Source organism: Artibeus jamaicensis, unplaced genomic scaffold, assembly GCF_021234435.1.
Source record: "Artibeus jamaicensis isolate MK-2021 breed Jamaican fruit bat unplaced genomic scaffold, CSHL_Jam_final contig_335, whole genome shotgun sequence".
NCBI lineage: Eukaryota > Metazoa > Chordata > Mammalia > Chiroptera > Phyllostomidae > Artibeus > Artibeus jamaicensis.
Window position 1 is genome coordinate 2,880,698 of NW_026521800.1, and position 14,394 is coordinate 2,895,091.

Genomic DNA, 14,394 nt, shown 5'->3' on the forward strand with positions numbered 1-14,394 from the left:
ATGCTCTAGTCTAGAGCTTTCAGTTATTTCGGGGGAAAAGGGTAAAACCCATTGCTTCATAGTAAGAAGTAAAAGAAATGTAAAAACTTGAAGATAAAAAAAGAAATATTGGTCACCCGTTTTTGGTGTGAAATAGATCTTGTTCAGTTAAACGAGTAATTTCCAGGTCCACATCAGGATGTAACTGTCCAGCTGTCCTCCGTGAGCATACAAAGCTCTTTAAATTAAGGTGCCATGTAATTAAATCATCCAGCCAGTTGACAGGCTTCTCCAGAAAGATGGTTTACTTTCGCTTGAAGTTACTAACCCCTTTGCCTCTGAAAAGCCCCACACCCAGTAGGGACTGACTCAACTTCGTAACTTAGTCATTAAAATCTCTAGCACTTTACAGGCAACAGGCTGGGGCATAAAGTATCAGTAACTACAATCAGTCAGACGGTGTGAGTGTTGCGGGTAGTTCGGAAGATTAGTAAATCTGTTTACAATGAAAAGTGTGCGGTGGATGGTCTGGCTCTTAGGGGGTCCCTATGCAATCGCGCAGCCTGACCCAAGTCCACCCACTTACACCCCTCTCCATTTTGCTAACCCAACTCCCAGGAGGGCGTGGGCATGAATTCTTGGACAGCGTGTGCCACTCCCCGCCTGGCCCAGGGCCCCTCCGCACGTCCAAGTTCAGCCCCTCCGACGCTTCTTAAAGTCTGAACTGGATGTATCCACTTTCCCGAACAAGCACCTGGCGTTTCCCTCAAGTTCTCCGGGTTGACGGGACCGGTCAGGCCCTCACGCCGTCCTTCGGGCCCAGAACAAACAGCAGATGAACCCCCGAGGGCCGGGTCACCTTCGCACTTGCATTTACTCCGCAACTCGCAGCTCTCTCCTCTGCCCCAGGACCGGTCTCCCCAGCCGGCTTTCTGACCCGCCAGGGCCAGCCTCGCCAGGCGGCGCCCCCTTTCCCCAGCCCGGAGGAAGCTGTGAGGTGGGAGGAAAAACTTGAGCGTGCTCATTCGCACTTCCTAGGGCTCTGCATCCGCCACTGAGATGCTGGCAGTCTGGGGACGGCCTCCAGAGGCCCTCTCCGTATTTATCCACCCCGCACAGTTTCCATGGCTCCGCTGCCACCCTCCGCCCCCTTTTCGCGCCCAACCGGGCCGGTGGGAGCCGTGGGGGGCGTAAGCGCCGCGGGAACCCCGAGACCGCGCGTCGCTTCCAAGACAGGAGTGCGTGGAGGCGCACCCCGAGTCTGACCCTGGGGTAGCTGTGCTACCGCCGCAGCTCCAGCACGGCCCCCTTCCACTCGCCTGCACCCCGGTCTGTTCCCCGCCGGGCCTGGCGCCGGGGCCCCAGGCGCAGCACAGCCCCCTGCCCGGCCCGGCGGCACGGGGGAGGGGCGCGGCGCAGGCAAAGTTGCTGAGTTGCTTTGCACGCTCAGAAGTTGCAGCTGAGACGGCAGCTTCCCTCCCCCTTCCTGGACTCGGCGGCTCGGAACACACACACACACACACACACACCCGTCACTACCCGCTACCTGCCCTCGCCCCAGCGGCCCCCGCCGGGACTCCGCAGCATCCCTCCCAGCGCCCGCAAGGAGCCCAGGTTTCCAGCGGAGACGGGCTGGGGGAGGACGCACCCCACCTCTCCGCTCCGCCGTGGGTGGAGGGGGTGGCGGACAGGGAGTGGGGGGAGGATGCCTTCCATCAAGGCGCCGCACCGCCGTGGCGCTTTTGCACTTTGCTTCGCCTGCTGGGCCCCGCGCCCTCTGGAAGCAAAATGGGGTGTGCGGAACGGGAACCGGGATGTGTTTCCATCCCCTCCGGCAGGGGGCTTCGCTGGAGGCGGCGGGAGGGGCTCCGCCAAGGGATGAAGTGGCCAACAGGTGCTCGCTAGCCCATGTGACCAGGGAGGGGCCGCGCGGGGGAAGCCAGCGATGGGGGCAGGGGCTGGCTCGCTTCTAGTCAGCAGTGGAGCCCGACGGCCTGTACGCCGGGCCGGCCCGCAGCGGCCTGGGGAGTTTTGGCGGGTGCTCTCGCGGCCTGCCCGGGAGGAGGAGGAAGAGGAAGGGGAGGGAGAGTGAGGAGGAGGGAGGGGATGCAAAAGTGGGTCAGGAATGTAACTGGACGCTGCGCACCCACAACGCAGCGCCCCCTCTCTGCCCCCGTTGCGAGTAGAAGCGGCCAGTACCAGCTGTGGAAAGCAAGTCTTTACTGTTGTGGTTCCCCAGCACTATTGGTGGACGGTTACCAGGGGATCCCGAGCGACATGTTTCCCTGTGACTCTTGGGGGAGAAAAACTTAGTTACCTCAGTAACCGAATTTGGCTTGGATGCAATGATACAGTGAGTGTTCTAGGTGAGCCTGACCCAGAGGAGGCTGCAGTTGCACTGATGGGGGTTGGGAGGGAGAGAATTCACTTTTCTTACTACCGACCCAAAATGTGAAAGGAAAGCTGGAGAGGAGGTGTTTTTTCTTTTGCCCTGTTTCATGTTTGTTTCTCACTGTTTCAGAAAACATGAAAGATATTGCATCAGAATTTGAGTCTCTCAAATGCAGTCACAGGCTGCCATAAATTTACCGAAGTTCTTAGCAAATGCCAACTTAGTTGATACAAAGGTTTGAAGTTGATATCCTACAGTTCGAAGGAGCAGGGGACAGTGACAGTTTTGTATTTGGGGCAGGACTGAGAAACAAACGTGAGAAGGCTTTTATTAAAACGAGAAGAAGAAAAAGAAGAAGAGGGAAAAATAGCAACCCCCAAACCCCAGGCCTCCTCAAAGCAGGAGAGCAGCCCAGTTAAGTTTCCTCCCCAGCACAGTGGCGCCTTACACCCAAACCTGTGATCAGGAGAGGGAGGGAAGCAGATTTAAAAGTAGTGGGCTTTGGATTTGAATGCTGGTGACACAGGCAGAGTCCAGAAAAAAATAAAGGTAAAAGATGAGACTGCAAAGACAAAGCTTAGTTGTGTTGTGTTTGCAGCCAACTCTACCTCAACAACTTTCCCAAGTATTGTCCCATTTTTCCATCTGCTGGTTTTTGTCCAGTGCACTTTAGTCACACAGCACAGGATAGGCCTGCAGAAGCGGGCCCAACAGCCATGGTGCCGAAAACTCAGAAGAAATGTATAGTTGCTGGAGTTTTATTCAGAAGTCAAAACGTTGTTTTATCCTGTAAAAAGATGTTAAGAGTTATCTGAATAACTGACTTAGGAATTCATGTAAATTTCTGTTTCCAAGGCAACTCTAGATACATCTAAATTTAGGTGTATTTTGAATTAAAGGGTATATGTTCATAGGGAGCAAAACTAGTAAGTTGAATTTTTATAAATTGAATTATAGTCTAAATATGTGAAAGAGTTCATTTTGTTGTGAAAACTTGTCATCCCACCATCCTCAATTTGTCTTTAACAAATAAAAAAAACCTCCACTGAGTTGCTCATTAGTATAATAATAATAATAATAATAATAATAATAATAAATAATAGTTGGCCTTCTTTGGAGTGGTAGACTGGACTTTTTTACATTACTGTCTAGACAAAGGATCTTCAGTACAACTGGCAAAAGCCTTTATTTTCACTTACGGTGTTTGCCGAACCTGTAGAACAACCATAGTCGGAAGCTGACGAATGCCATACATTCAATAGTCTTTCATTCTGTATGAAAATGACAGAGTTATATAAAGGTTTTCTGGAAACTTGGGGAAAATGAACATATTCATGATCTTAGATTTTGTCACTCTTAAAAAGCATGATTTTGTTCTTTGTGAGATAATTAGACTTTAAAGTCTTAGTTCAAACCAGAATTGTTGCTATAGAAATGAATTGAAATTTAAGTTAAAAATGAAGTGGCAAACTTCTTTTCACTCTGATTCCTTCTCCCTAACCCCAAAATTTCATCTGAATTAATGAAACGTATATACGGTGATCTTCATTTTAGTTATAAATCAGATTATAAAGCAAATTTAATTAAAGAATAAATATCTGCTAAAGGATTAACAGGAGGATTCTTAACGTGAAATGTTCTTGTTTAATGTGTAATGTTCTTTAAAACATTCGTTACATAAGTTTGTGGGCACATTTTAAGAGACCATCTATACGTAAGCAGGTTTTTACATAAGTTATTTTGGACAGTACCTTTGAAATCATTCACTGTCCTCACAATATATTTTAATGAACATATGCTTTAAACCTCTTAGCCATCTATTTTTTATATAGAATTATGTTAAGCACTGTGGAGATTACAGAGAAGCATATTCATGTTCCTAAAAGAGTCAAGTCTAATATAGTTTAGTCGGGGATGACAACTAGATGACAAACATATGCAGTTTAACTCTTCACGCCCTGGCCAGCTGTCTCAGTCAGCTGGAGCATCATCCAATACACCAACAGGTTGCCAGTTCAGTCCCCAGTCAGGGCACATACCCAGGTTGTGGGTTTGATCCCTGTTTGAGTATGGGAAGCAACCCATCAATGTTTCTCACATCAATGTTCCCCTCTCCCTCCCTCCCTCCCTCTCTCTTTTTCTCTCCCCCCTTATTCTCCTTCTCTAAAATCAGTAAGTATATCTTCATGTGAGGATTTAAAAAAAGAAGTATAACTGTTCATTAATTAAATAAAAACACGGTAAACATGCATATATGCATAAAAAGAGATGATGGCTTCATAGGTAAAAGTTACGAGTTAAAAACTGGAATAATGAGAGATTTAAATTTTTTCTTCTACATAGTCTCTAAAATGTTAACAATGAACTTGCTTTGTTTCTGTGGAAGAGTAAAGGCTTGGTTATTGTAGGGAGATGTTGCCAGGCAGCCTTTATATAGTTGACTGTCCATGGGAGTTCAGTCATAAAGTGCCCATGAACTTCCTGGGGGGGGGGGGTGAGAGGCAGAGAGCAGAGGGTGGGAGGGAAGGTGAGAGAACATACCCTTACTGAAGAAAGGCTGAGATGTTGCAGGGTGCTCTCCGAGTTCTGGGAGGGTGGCTGACAGCTGGCAGCCATCGGGAAGCACTCCAGAGGGAGTTGGTAGAACGTGTACCTGGGTCTTAAAGGATGCACCCAATGTTTATAGCTAAAGAAATGCATTTGTAGTGGTGGAAGTGAAATAAACCAAGAGGCAGAAAGTTGCAGGAGATGGAGCAACTATGAAATTCTGTCATTTAAATGGTAGTTTAGGGACAGGCCAATGATGGACCATAAATGCTCAGCCAAGTTTGATTTAGAACTGTGTCTGCAGTTGATGGGGAATTGTGGCAGTATTTTGAGAAAGGGAAATGCACAAAGCTAGATTTGGGGAAAATTAATCTTGTGAGTTAGAGTAGAGTAGGAGTTTAGGGAACACAGCGGCTATTGCAGGGGTCCGAGGAGGCCTGGAAAGGGGGACTGCCAGTGGGAATTGGTTGGGAGACAATGCTTTGTGAGTTGTTATAAAAGAAAATGGACAATATTAATAGTGTCTGGATGTAGTAGGCAGTGGACTTGAAGAGAGATCAAGGATTTAAATCTAGATGCCTTGAGAGGTAGTATGTCAACAGAAATTGGAACAGGAAGCCAGTGTCGTAAGTAAACTGAAAAGTTGATCTGAAAAAGGAATTTGAAGCCGTGATTGGCAGTTGGGTTCAGGAAAGATGGATGGGTCTTAGCTGAAAGTCGGAGATGTAATTTATCTACAAAAAGTAGGTGAATGTCGGTCAGAGGTGCAGAATGAACTAAATTTGAACTTGGTGGCAAATAACCAGTTTTAGGGGACACTAGAATATATATATAAAATTTTCAGAGTTCTCCTCCTTCCTCATAAAAGCACAAGGGAGTCATTCCTGGGGCTTTAGTTAGAAATGATGTCCTGAATCAGCACTGCTTCGCCCAAGTGCTTTAACCCCGCAGCTCCCTAACCTGGCTCATCAGAGTAATGGGTCCCACCCAGTAGGCACTGAATCACAATATCCTGGGCTGGCTGGCTGCATTTTAAATACACTTTACGTGTCAGTCTTGTGTGGATTGGGGGTACCAGTGCTTTAGCCAGTTTGTTAAAGCTCTCCCCCTGAGGGTACTGCCTCCCCTTGGGAGAGCAAGAGCTCTTACTTTTCATGTGTTGGTTTCAGCCTATTCTTTTGCTTTTGTATCTGATGGACAGTCATTGATAGGCAGTGCTTGAAGTTGTTTATATCCAGATGACCCGCTGCTTACCAAATTTAGCACTGGTTTAGAAGCCTGGATGAATGTGTCAAAAGCTCTCTGCCCTCCGAGGTAGGAAGGATTGGGGCTGACGTGCCGTGTGTGTGCTGAGTGACTCATACTCAGTCCACCGAAGCATGTTGAGGATGATGCAATAACCCAGGCCCTGGGCAGACCACTTCCTGTACCTTTGGCTACGCAGACTCAGGGTGTGGCATTTGGCAGTATTCTTAGGAGGAGACTGGCTGAGCCTCTCCTAGGGAACAGAGTAGTCAGAGGTAAGGCAAAGCAAGCTCTTGGCTCTAAATACCACAGGTCTTCCAGTTTAGAGAGAAATGAGTTGTCAGAAATGTGGGCTTGGGTATCTGAAAGGTGGCAACTATTCACACCTCTCTCAAGGAATACCTGTGTATCTGTAATACACATTTCTCTATTATCAGAAAAACAAGTTTCCCCTGAGGAACAGCAAACATTTTGTCACAGCCAACTAACTTTCAGTTAGCCTGATGCCAATTGTCTGGCTACAAATGACCATTTGCCCTTCCTTTTGCTTTCTCGTTTATAACCTATAAAGAGACAAATTCACATGTCCATATTACTGCATGTCTGGTGGACTAGTAGGCAGAAACTAACGATTAAAATTGATGGTGGAGGTTGTAGGGACAGCAGCCCTTCCCCTCCACCCACATACTTAGTTTAAATTCCCCATTTTTTAAGCCCATAACTGTTGCAGCCAAGGGTGGGTTACTCAGTTGCTGAGCCTTTTCCTCTCACTGAAGAATAGTAGAAGATGATAGACTACAGGGTTTTTTCCTTCATTGTGGTAGAATACATATCACATAAAATTTACCATCTTCACCATTTTTAAGTGTGCAGTTTACTACTGTTAAGTACATTCACTTTGTTGTGCAAGAGAGTCCAAGTGTTTTAATCCATTCAGAATATAAAGGAGTATTCTTAAAATGTCAGAAAATGAAACCCAGGTCACACACCAAAAAAAACTGTGAGTGGGACAGAATAGTGTTACGTGTAAACACAGAGCATTCATATTTTCTCTCCCAAGAAGGCAGATAGAGCCTGTGCATGTGCCCTTCCCAAGTGCAGCCTTTCACGGCAGCTGATGTGTGGTTAGTCAGTGCAGAGGGAGCAGACAATTTTGTGCCTGAGATTAAAGTTTTTCTAAAGTTGTAGGTGTAGAATGAGAGAAGGTGCTCAGTCAAATGTGAATTTACAGAATTTAATTTACATAGTTTCCTAGAGTTTCTGGAGTTTGTTGTTGTCTAATCTGTGGAAATACTTTCTTGATGTACACTGAGGGCCAGGTAATATTTGCTGCTGCTCTCCTAGTTTTTCTAGTGAAACACATCTTTTTATGAAAATATGGGTATCAACAATAAAAAATTCTAAATGAGCAAGCACCTTTATATTTATTATGATGTAAATGGTCGCATCATTATATGAAACAATGTTAAGTTTAAAGAGTTAAGATTCACAAGAAAGACTGGAAACATTGCTGTTCACCAGAGTTCTTAGTAGACCCACTTCTTTTTTTTTTTTTTAACATTAGGAAATTTATTTTTACAACCCCTTACTGTTTGCACTCGGTCATTCATAATACCCACAAAACAGGTTTGAAGGCAGTTGGTCCAACAGGATGTCAACTGCAGTTCCAAAGGAGTTGTGGGTTCGTGTTTTACCAAGGGAGACTTGCCCTCATTCATCTCTCCTGGCTGTGGGTGTTTATAGCTTATTTAGCAACCCTCCGTTGAAAAAAAAAAGTCCTGCCAACTTTGAGAAAAGTTAAAGAATACTTCTGAGTTTACCTTATTCAAAACTGCCTTGGTAAACTTTTGCTTATCAGTCCTGAGAAGATGTGTTAAAACCAGTTTGGCAACTTTTTTTTTTTTATAAATATATATAGCATGCTAGAGGGCCTTGAGAAAGGAGTTTTGAAACAATGTCAGTGTTGGAACTAACTGAATGATTTTTTAAAACAAGTATATTCATGATATATATTTCTCAGTGCTTGGAGGACTCATCTTTGAAAAGCCAAGATTTCATGGTGGGACTTAATTACCAATGGAAATGTAATAATACCAGGCCTGGGCAATTGAGAGTTTCACTAAGAACTCAGAGGATAGTTTCTTTTGTATGAATACTGCCGAATTCACAATCCTGCACACATGCATACCCAATATAATTGACTACTTCTGGGTTTTTAAATCATTTTTTTATTGTACACAAGTCAAAATACATTGGTAGCATGAGGTAAGTTGCTACTTTTGACTTTTCAGCATTCTGAATTTCTTTTTGCATCTTTCAATTTTTCAGTTGAAAAAATTAGAGTTTACTTTTCACGTTGTTTTGTATTAGTTTCAGGTGTACAGCATAGTGGTTAGACAGTTGACTGATTCTGTTTAGTATCAGACTTTTAATACTTTGTAGTCTCCTGATGCTGAAATACAGTGTTTCAGATGAGAGCTCTCTCTCTCTAAAGGACTAACCTGGAGTCAATTTGAAAGGTATGAATCAACTATTTCATAGGGCAGTTTCAGATGCAAGTTCAGATGATTCTGGGAGTCTAGCATACCTCAAATTTGACTTTTAAAACTGGGGTTTTACTTTTTACTGGAAAAATGTTTTTAAAATCCAACCACCCTGCAATCCGCAGGAGCCTATTTTACGATGAAACTCGGTGATAAACGTAGGACATTTCTGTGCTGCGTGTTAGCACAGAAACAGATTGTTCTACTGCAGCCGTGCCCTTGGCTTTGTCATCACTGTGTGGGGCTGGGCCTCTGCCTCCTGAAATGTCAGCCCTCAGACTCCTGTGTATTTTGCTTTTGATTACCTTGGTCCCCAGCCAGCCTCACATTCGACACTTTCCGCATAGGCTGTGTATAGGTGCTTCTTGATGTTGAGCTGTTAATCTTTTTATTATTTCCTGTCACTTTTGCCATGATTGATGCTCTTGAGCCTGAGGGGGGGAAAGTGATGAAATGACTTTGAAAACAGCTTTGAAAAGGAGCGTTTTAAGTTGGAGTTGGGTCTTACCTGAGACCATAATGACGAGTGAGAAAGCGCACAGTCTGTTTTGTGAGGCGGCGCTTGAACACTTTACAACAGAAACGGGGAGGCTTTTCCCTGATGTTTCTGCAGTGATTCAAGTCTCCAGGTTTGTGGGGTGGGGTGTGGCAAGAGCTCACAGGAGGTTGGGACTTGGTGCTGTGGGAAGGTTACAAAAAGTGGTCCTCCTCCTTTGGGATTAAAATAAAATTCTTTTTGAGTTGTAGGCATTACCAAAACTCAGACCCTGTCATCTCCCTGCCATTTTCCCTACCCCATATGCACTTGTCTAATGCTTGCCTTGGCTCTGGAAGTCCTTCCCCCACCCTAGCCCGGGCCTGCAGCATGCAGGTGACCCACTAGAATGTGAGAAGAAAGTGTTAGAACCTCTATTCTATTTTCAGCGTGTTACTTTATTTTTTTACTTTGTTAAAATTGTGGTAGAATAGATCAAACATAAAACTTGCCGTTATAGTCATTTTAAGAGTTAAATTCGGTGGCATTAGCCATGGTCACCATTATGTACAACTGTCACCATGGCCTGTTTCCAAACTTTTTGTCTCCCCTACAGAAGCCTGTACTCGTTACGCAGCACCTCCCCATGCACACCTTTACCCTCCGATCTACATTCTGCCTTTCACGCTCATTCTAGATAGTTCATGTAAGTGTGATCATACAATACATGTCTTTTTGGATCTGGCTTATTTAGCAGAATGCTTTCAAAGTTCATTCATGTTGTAGCATTTTATTTTTATAGTTGAATAATATTCCATCTCTATATAAACACATTTTGTTTATCCGTTCACCTACTGAGGGAGATTTGGGTTGTTTTCATACCTTGGCTATTTTGAATAATGCTGCTGTTTGGTGCTATACAAGTATCCATTCAAATTCCCATTTCTAGCTGTTTGGGGTATATACCTAGGAGCAGAATTGCTGGGTTGTGTGGTGACTCCGTGTTTAACCTTCCGAACCACCACGCTATTTTCCACATTTTTACATTCCTACCAACAATGTATAAGGGTTACAATTTCTTTCCATCTTTACCAATCTTTATTTAATTTTTTTATCATAGTCATCCTAGTGGATATGAAGTAGTATCTCATGGCTTTGATTTTCATTTCTCTGATGACTAATGATGTTGAGCATCTTTTCATATGCTTATTGGTCAACTGTATGTCTTCTTTAGGGAAATATCTATTAAGTCCTTTATATTTCCATTTTATATATGTTTTATAATGTCTAATAGTAGAATATAGTTTATAAATAAAAAGATGCATATGCTTAGATATATGCATCATGTTTTTTAAATTTGGGGGGCATTTAAAAGTTTGGAGACTATTATTATGGACTGTAATAATGATCTATTTTATTTATTTGCTTAACATTAAGAAATAATTGATGAAAATTCTTAAGCAATTCTGATTTAAAACAAATATAATGTTTTTACTGGAGCCCCCATATGAAACTAACTGCAGGGTCCCAAGGCTGTTTTGTAGGATGTTTTCTTTTGGTACTTAAGAAAGTATATCTTCTTGGATGGGTTTCAAGTTAGACTGGCCTTATGCTCAATCCTATTTTGTGGTTAACAATGGGATTTCAGGGTTCTAGTGTATCTTATTAACAGATAGAAATGGCCTTTCATGCTGCGTCACATAGGAGAACCACAATGTATAGAATAAATCTGAAGGGAGAGGCTTGGCTTAAAATAGTAATAATAATAATTAGAGTGTCATTTATGAGATTTGTTTGGTTACGTAAAGAGATTAGCTTTTGGGGCGATTGCACTACCTCATTTAATGACCCAATAAGAGCATTGTAGGCCTTGGGTTGATTTTTTTTTTAACAGATAGGTTTTCCTGTTCTATTCTTTGAAAGTAAACTTTGCGATGTCGCCCTAAAATGCCAGCTTCTATCAAGGGAGTGACATCACCATCCTAGCACATCCTGGTGTATTTCTTGGATAGGGTCCACTCTGGCAGGCGTTTTCCAAATAAAACATTTGATTCAGTAAACAAGTGTTTTATCCAGCAGCCCAAGTGGAGAATTTTAAAACCAGTGTTTGTTTGGCCAGCAAACATTTTGTTTCAATCCTTGCAGCTAAACAAGTGGGTAAACTTTAAGTGGCCTGCTAGTAAAAACAAATGCAGAACTGACTTCGGAAAACTCTGGATGAGGAGAAATCTATTTGCTGTCAGAATGTTAGTTTAGACGTTTGGGGAAATAATTTGTACTTCTGTATAGTTTTGTGCTTAGCTACTGTCAGAGTGGAAAGTCTTAGCTTTGGGCAAGGGCTCTTTCATTCTTTTTTTTTTTTTTAAGAAAGGAAGAAGATGAAAAGATCAAGATGAAGAAATACAAAAATTATTAAATAAAAGGCATTGTTGTATTGCTGTATTTAACCTGCCTTTAAAACGTGACTAAAACATCAACACATATTTGCTCTGCTCTGCACTTCTTTCTGCTCCTCTAAGTCTTCAGTGGTAAATTCCTTCGGCATCCGCCGCCACCCAACATCCATGTTACTTGTCAGGCCCTGTCTTTTAACTTTTCTAGAAATGGCAGTAAAATCAGATTTTGATGAGCTTGTTGTTGCTTTTACTCAGGATTTCTTGTAACCAAATATTCTTGCTGTCTTTAATGGATTATCTTCTGAAATACCTCTTTGAATTTTTAAATTTGGAAGTTTGTGGTGCACCTTTCCTTTTAAAAGGCAGGCCTCTTCTAATCAGGAAATGAATTGCACTTTCTTAAGAAGATAATTAGAAATTAGGGAACATAGCATACGTGCAGAAGAATGTAGAAAATATATGTATGGTTGAATGAATAGTTGGCAAGTGGACACACATGTAACACCATCCAGATTAAGAAACAGAACATTGCCTTAGAACCTTCTCTACTTTCAAAACCACCTTCCTTTTCTATCCATAGGAAGCTTACAATTATGTAGATATACTTAAACGACATCATTTAGTTTTGCAAGTGTTTGAGACGTAATGCTTTTTGTTTTGTTTCTATCAACAATATGATCGCAAGACAGCCACGTTGATGCCTGTAGGTGTGGTTTACGGGTGTCCACTCTTGAGAATCACTCTGTACTGTGATGGTGCATTAATCCATTTTACTGTTGATAGGTATTTCCAGCTTTTGGTTTTATGAAGAAGCCTGGTAAGAACATTTATATCTGTGTATATATAATTTCCTAGCACAGATGTGCCAAAGATCTCTAGGATGTATGTGGGAGATGGATTGTGAGGTCATATGGTATTTGTATGTTCAACTTTATGCTATAATTCCAAACTATTTTCCAAAGTGTTTGTTTCAGTTTGTATTTCCTTGAATGGTGGATGAGAGTCCTGTTGGTCTTCATCTTCGCCACAGTTTGGTGGTGTTAGACTTTCTAATCAGTCTGGTGAATGTGATGTGGTGTTTTATTGTGGTTTTCATTTGCTTTTTCCTAATTAATAATAAAGCCTATTGGCCATTTGGTTGCCCTTTTCTTCTTTTAGCATTTATTCAAATGTTTGCCCATTTTTTTCTTTTCTTTCTTTCTTTCTTTCTTTTTTTTCTTTTTACTGATTTGTAAGACTCCTTTACATATTCTGGAATTAATCTTTTGTCAATTGTATGTGTTGCAAATATCTTCTACTACTTTGTGACTTGTCTTTTTACTGTTTGTGGTGCCTTTGAATACACACAAACTCTTAAACTCTTACTTTTAATATTTTTGGACTTTATGGCTAAGAATTTTTGTATCTTTAAAATAGAAAAATTGTATCTAGTTTAAGAAATTCTTTTTAGTCCCAAGTTCATGAATATATTCTTCTTTATAGTTTCGCCTTTCATATTTTATTTTATTGTATTTTATTAGTCTGAAACGGATTTTCATGGAAGTTGTAAGGTAGGGGTGTGTTTTGTTTCTTGCCTGAATGAGTAGTTGTCCAGCCACTATTTACTGAAGTGCTCTTCTTGTCCACATAATCTGGAATACTGCCCGTGTCGTATATCAAGTGGCCATCTGCGCTGCATCTGTGTCTGTGCTCTCTACTCGATTCCATTGGTCTTTCTGTCAGTCCCTCATTCAACCCTACAGTGTCTTAATTATCACAGCTTCCCAGTGAATTCATGACACCTGGGAAGGCATATTCTTCCCTAGTTCTTCAAGCATGTCTTATCCTTGGCTTTTTGCCCTTCTGTATAAATTTTATGAACAGGTCAAATTCTCTAACAGAACCTATTGCAGTTCTTATAAGGATTGCACTGCATCTGTAGACCAGTCTGGGGAAAAGTGACATGCTTACAGTAGGGAGTCTACTGGACTAAAATGCAGCATGCACGGTCTTCAAAAGGATGTTGCCCAACTTCCTGGGTTTGGATCCAACACTGGAGAATTTATTTCAATAAATCGTGTGCCTCAGTTTCCTTACTTGTACTATAGGGACCATAATAGTACCTACCTTAGAGGGTAATTGAAAGGATTAGAGGATTAACTGTGGTACGTGTAGTATGTGTAAAGTGCTTAGAATAGTGTCTGGCACGTGAGGCATTATATAAGTACAAGAACATTGATTTCTCTATGTCTATTTATAACCTCTTCAATGTGTTAAGAAAGCTTTATCAATTTCTTTATAAAACTATACAAAATATATAAAACATATTGCTACATATACATATATGGAAAGATATATAATCCTGGGAACTTAAAAAATTTAATGCTATTGTAAATGGTACTTTTAAAGTTTTTGTGGCTGTAAATGTTATTGTGGTTTTATTAGTATGTGTTATGAGCTAATTATGATAATGTTTGATTACTACTTAGTAAATGCTCGTGTTGCCTAAGAGGCTGTTAAGAGCAGGCAGGAAGCATGGACACGTCCATCTGAGTGATTTCCCGCCACAGTGGCTGCTCTGGTCTCACAGGATTGAACATTTTATGAATTTTGCATAATTTTAAACCATTGTATCTCATTGACTTCTGTTGAAATCTGTCTGAGGGTTTGGGCAGTCTGGCTGGCTCATTTTATCTTGTATAGTGGGCTACTTCCAGCTCATTGTTTATTTCAAATATATGAGATCATTATGTATCAATATTTGCTTATAGACCACCCACAGTGTGCTTCAGAGCCTTGTAGGGGTCTTTTATTTCCAGTGCTCCTATTTCCCCCTAA

General features: G+C 41.9%; 1 protein-coding gene across 2 annotated transcripts in view; it reads left to right on the top strand.

Moving 5' to 3' along the window:
- Positions 1 to 1,499: 1,499 nt before the first annotated feature.
- The window catches only part of RREB1 (ras responsive element binding protein 1), a 180,435-nt gene continuing 167,540 nt past the window's right edge, over positions 1,500 to 14,394 (top strand). The window contains exons 1-2 of one of the 2 annotated variants that reach the window (XM_037158662.2): positions 1,515 to 1,593; positions 9,798 to 9,887. The gene's annotated coding sequence lies outside the window, so the exon portion shown is untranslated. Of the gene's footprint in view, positions 1,594 to 9,797; positions 9,888 to 14,394 lie in introns of both variants that reach the window. The other variant, XM_037158663.2, reaches the window with a different exon arrangement.